The following is a 6000-nucleotide window of genomic DNA, read 5'->3' as shown; positions in this document are numbered from 1 at the left end:
CTGGCAGCTTGTCTCTATCTGTTGTTGAACTGTACTTCCAAAGCACTTAGTACAGTGCTCTGCACACAGTAAGTGCTCAATAAATGCGATTGAATGAATGAATGAATTGTGATTTGTAAAACTTAAGAAATAAGGCCTTGATCAAAGTGACTCTGAGTCAGACTCAGTGGACAACTAGCCCAGGACTAGTTGGGCAGGGAATGTCACTGCTTATTGTTGTATTGTGCTTTCCCAAGCACTGAGTTCTGTGCTCTGCAAACAATAAGTGCTTAATAAATATGATTGAATGAATGATTTAGGCACCAGGGCATTTGTAGGGATCATACATAGCTGTCCCCTGCTCCTCTAATAATAATAATAATAATAATAATAATAATAATAATAATAATAATAGTAATGGTATTTGTTAAGCACTTACTATGTGCCAAACACTATTTTAATTGCTGGGGTAGATACAAAGTAATCAGGTTGTCCCACGTGGGGCTCACAGTCTTAATCCCCATTTTACAGATGAGGTAACTGAGGCCCAGAGAAGTTAAGTGACTTGCCCAAAGACACACAGCTAACTAGCAAGTGGTTGAGCCGGGATTAGAACTCACAACCTCTGACTCCCAAGCCCGTGCTCTTTCCACTAAACCACACTGCTTCTAAAAATTGTGATGTTTCTTAAGCACCACTATATGCCAAGAGCTGGGGAAAATACAGTGAAATCAAATCAGATGGGACTCCCAGTTTAAGGGGTATTTTCATCTCAATTTTCCTGATGAGGAAACTGAGGCATAGAGAATAATAATAACAATAATGATGGTATTTGTTAAGCGCTTACTACGTGCCAGGTACTTTATAAGCACTGGGGTGGATGCGAGCAAATCGAGTTGGTCACAGTCTCAATCCCCATTTTACAGATGAGGCAACTGAGGCACAGAGCAGACAAGTGGTGGAGCCAGGATTAGAACCCATGACCTTCTGACTCCCAGGCCCCATGCTTTATCCACTACACAATTCTGCTTCTCCAGAAGTTAAATGACTTGCCCAAAGTCACAGTGCAGGCAAGTGGTGGAGCTGGCATTAGAACCCAAGTCCCCTGACTACCAGATCAATGCTCCCTCCACTCAGCTTAACTTTCTTCTCTACATCTCTACCTTTCCAATATAGTTGTTAAGGCCAAATTCTCCTTCAGAAAATGATATTACCTTTATCCCAACAGATTGTGTTTTCCTAAATGATCACTAATCCTACACTTGGTTATCAATTCTGCTTTTGCACTAGACAGAAGAGAGTGACTAAAATGTCGAGAGGATCATATCTGGAGCTGTTTTTAAAGATGGAAGCTACACGGGTGATCTGCTGCCTTCCCGAAGCAGTTGCTGTTTGCTGTTTGCTCTGTGCTCTGCAACTTCCCTGCTGTGTTCCTTCAGGCTTTTGGGTGGATGACAGCCAGGCTAATCCTCCCCGACCTCTCAGCTGCCTTTGACACTGTGGACCACCCCCTTCTCCTCAACACGCTATCCAACCTTGGCTTCACAGACTCCGTCCTCTCCTGGTTCTCCTCTTATCTCTCTGGTCGTTCATTCTCAGTTTCTTTTGCAGGCTCCTCCTCCCCCTCCCATTCCCTTACTGTGGGGGTTCCTCAAGGTTCAGTTCTCGGTCCCCTTCTGTTCTCAATCTACACTCACTCCCTTGGTGACCTCATTCACTCCCACGGCTTCAACTATCATCTCTACGCTGATGACACCCAGATCTACATCTCTGCCCCTGCTCTTTCCCCCTCCCTCCAGGCTCGCTTCTCCTCCTGCCTTCAGGACATTTCCATCTGGATGTCTGCCCGCCACCTAAAACTCAACATGTCCAAGACTGAACTCCTTGTCTTCCCTCCCAAACCCTGCCCTCTCCCTGACTTTCCCATCACTGTTGATGGCACTACCATCCTTCCCGTCTCACAAGCCCACAACCTTGGTGTCATCCTCGACTCCGCTCTCTCATTCACCCCTCACATCCAAGCCGTCACCGAAACCTGCCGGTCTCAGCTCCGCAACATTGCCAAGATCCGCCCTTTCCTCTCTATCCAAACCGCCACCCTGCTCGTTCAAGCTCTCATCCTATCCCGTCTGGATGACTGTATCAGCCTCCTCTCCCATCTCTCATCCTCTTGTCTCTCCCCACTTCAATCCATACTTCATGCCGCTGCCCGGATTGTCTTTGTCCAGAAATGCTCTGGACATGTTACTCCCCTCCTCAAATATCTCCAGTGGCTACCAATCAACCTATGCATTAGGCAGAAACTCCTCACCCTCGGCTTCAAGGCTGTCCATCACCTGGCCCCCTCCTACCTCACCTCCCTTCTCTCCTTCTACAGCCCAGCCCGCACCCTCCGCTCCTCTGCCACTAATCTCCTCACCGTGCCTTGTTCTCGCCTGTCCCGCCGTCGACCCCCGGCCCACGTCTACCCCCTGGCCTGGAATGCCCTCCCTCCCCACATCTGCCAAGCTAGCTCTCTTCCTCCCTTCAAGGCCCTACTGAGAGCTCACCTCCTCCAGGAGGCCTTCCCAGACTGAGCCCCCTCCTACCTCTCCCCTTCTTCCCCCTCTCCATCCCCCCACCTTACCTCCTTCCCTTCCCCACAGCACCTATACATATGAATATATGTTTGTACGTAGTTCTTACTCTATTTATTTTACTTGTACATATCTATTCTATTTATTTTATTTTGTTAATTTGTTTTGTTTTGTTCTCTGTCTCCCCCTTCTAGACTGTGAGCCCACTGTTGGGTAGGGACCATCTCTATATGTTGCCAACTTGTACTTCCCAAGTGCTTAGTACAGTGCTCTGCACACAGTAAGTGCTCAATAAATACGATTGATTGATTGATTGATTGACTCCACTCAGCCCATCTCCAGACATGTGATTGGATGACGAGCAGTGGCAGTGTGAGGCTGGCTCAACTCTCAGAATTTCAGGAAGACCATGGCTGCTGCCATGACTGGGACTGTGCTTAGTACAGCGCATGACACAACATAGGTGCATAATAAATACCATTCATTCATTCAGTCATATTTATTGAGCACTTATTGTGCACAGAGCACTGTATTAAGCACTTGAGAAGTACAAGTTGGCAGCATATAGAGACAGTCCCTACCCAACAACGGGCTCACAGTCTAGAAGGGGGAGACAGACCACAAAACAAAACATGTGGACAGGTGTCAAGTCATCAGAATAAATAGAAGTAAAGCTAGATGCACATCATTAACAAAATAAATAGAATAGTAAATATGGGCATGTAAAATAAATAGAGTAATAAATCTGTACAAACATATATACAGGTGCAGCAGGGAGGGGAAGGAGGTACGGCAGGGAGGATGGGGAGGTGGAGAGGAAAAAGGGGGCTCAGTCTGGGAAGGCCTCCTGGAGGAGGTGAGCTCTCAGTAGGGCTTTGAAGGGAGGAAGAGAGATAGCTTGGTGGACGTGGGGAGGGAGGGCATTCCAGGCCAGGGGGAGGACGTGGGCTGGGGGTCGACAGTGGGACAGGCATGAACGAGGTACAGTGAGGATGTTAGTGGCAGCAGAGGAGCAGAGTGTGCCGGCTGGGCTGGAGAAGGAGAGAAGGGAGGTGAGGTAGGAGGGGGCGAGGTGATGGACAGCCTTGAAGCTAAGAGTGAGGAGTTTTTGCTTACTGCATAGGTTGACTGGTAGCCACTGGAGATTTCTGAGGAGGGGAGTAACGTGCCCAGGGTGTTTCTGCACAAAGATGATCCGGGCAGCAGCGTGAAGTATAGACTGAAGTGGGGAGAGGCAGGAGGGTGGGAGATCAGAGAGGAGGCAGATGCAGTCATCCAATCGGGATAGGATGAGAGATTGAACCAGCAGGGTAGCAGTTTGGATGGAGAGGAAAGGGTGGATCTTGGCGATGTTGCGGAGGTGAGATTGGCAGGTTTTGGTGACGGATTGGATGTGAGGGGTGAACGAGAGAGCAGAGTCGAGGATGACACTAAGGTTGTGGGCTGTGAGACGGGAAGGATGGTAGTGCCATCTACAGTGATGTGAAAGGCAGGGAGAGGGCAGGGTTTGGGAGGGAGATAAGGAGTTCCATCTTGGACATATTGAGTTTTAGATGGCAGGCAGACATCCAGATGGAGATGTCCTGAAGGCAGGAGGAGACCCGAGCCTGAAGTGAGGGAGAGAGAGCAGGGGCAGAGATGTAGATTTGGATGTCGTCAGCTTAGAGATGATAGCTGAAGCTGTGGGAGCAAATGAGTTCACCAAGGGAGTGAGTGAAGATAGAGAACAGAAGGGGACCAAGAACTGACCCTTGAGGAACCCCTACAGTAAGGGGATGGGAGGGGGAGGAGGAGCCCACAAAGAAGACTGAGAATGAACAGCCGGAGAGATAAGAGGAGAACAAGGAGAGGACGGAGTCTGTGAAGCCGACGTTGGATAGCGTGTTGAGGAGAAAGCGTTGGTCCACAGTGTCGAAGGCAGCTGAGAGGTCGAGGAGGATTAGGACAGAGTAGGAGCCGTTGGATTTGGCAAGAAGGAGATCATTGGTGACCTTTGAGAGGGCAGTTTCGGTGGAGTGTAGGGGACAGAAGCCAGATTGGAGGGGGTCGAGGAGAGAGGTGGCGTTGAGGAATTTGAGGCAGCGGGTGTAGACAGCTCATTCAAGGAGTTTGGAAAGGAATGGTAGGAGGGAGATAGGGCGATAAGTAGAAGGAGAGGTGGCCACAATTATTATTATTAGTAGAACTAGTAGTATTAGCCTCCCTGTCCTATCCTACCTGTATATATCACTGTCCTTGTCTTTTAGGTTGTTTCTGTGTTTCAACCTTCCTTAGGTGTCTGTCACCCTTGCTTCTTTCCTTTCCCTCATGCTTAGATTGTGAACCCCTCGAGGGCCAGGGATCAAATCCAGTTGTTTCCTAGGTTCTTTTTTCCCTTCACTTAATGCAGTGCTCTGCCAAAAGTAAGCTCATAATGAATACCATTAACAGTATTACTAGTGGTACTACTACAGTCTGGTTTACCCCTTCGTGTGTAATCCACACAATTTGATCCAGTTCCTTAGACCTGTCTTCCTCCAAACACAACTGTCTCTTCCTCAGGAAAAAAAAGCTTTCCCTCATTAACATGCATATTATAATTTCCATTATTATTATCATTCATAATAATAATACAGTGATGATGATTGTAGTATTTGTTAAGCACTCTAGTAAGTGTTGAGGGAGGATAGAGTACCATTGGATCAGATGCAGTCCCTGATCCATATGGGACTTACACTCTAATGGGGAAGGAGATACATGTACATATGCATATATTTGCATATTAATTTTATATCATTATATCTAATTATTCAGTCAACAATTTCATCCTGATATATCTACACTACTTCCTATTGTGCCCGTGTTTTTTTCTCCTTTTCCCACTATTTGTAAGTACTTCCTGTCTTTCCTCCCATTAGATTGTAAACTCCTGGAACGTTTGGAAGGTGGGCCTCCCCCCGCTGTACTCTCCCAAATCCTTAATCAATGGTATTTATTGAGCTCGTATTGTTATGCAGAGCCCTATACTAAGTGTTTGGGAGAGCACAATACAACAGAGTTGACAGACACGTTCCCTGCCCAAAAGTAGCTAATAGTTTATTTTATAGTTATAACTTATAGCTTACAGAGGGAGAGAGACAGGAAGGGAAATAAATAAAATAATTTCAATATTATGTATTAATCTAATATAAAGGAATTGCATGTAATATAGTGTGTAGCCTTCAGTGGTTTGATTCATTGGTAGATTGATAAAGACTGAACTAAAATAGCTGCTTGCTGGTCTCCTTTCCATCATTAAGAGCCCCCTCTGCTTTCCCAGCAGGCTCCCGGCTTGGGGTAATAAGTGAGGAATCTTTAGTTACTGACTTGGACCTCTCTTCCATGATGCTCCACAAACTCCTCTCTGGCTTCCAGTTGATTCTTTATTGCCCCTTGGCTTGCCCCCTCTATGGACTTAACTGCTGTC

This window comes from Tachyglossus aculeatus, chromosome 9 (genome assembly GCF_015852505.1).
Source record: "Tachyglossus aculeatus isolate mTacAcu1 chromosome 9, mTacAcu1.pri, whole genome shotgun sequence".
Classification (NCBI taxonomy): Eukaryota; Metazoa; Chordata; class Mammalia; order Monotremata; family Tachyglossidae; genus Tachyglossus; species Tachyglossus aculeatus.
Note: the sequence above shows the minus strand (reverse complement) of the source record.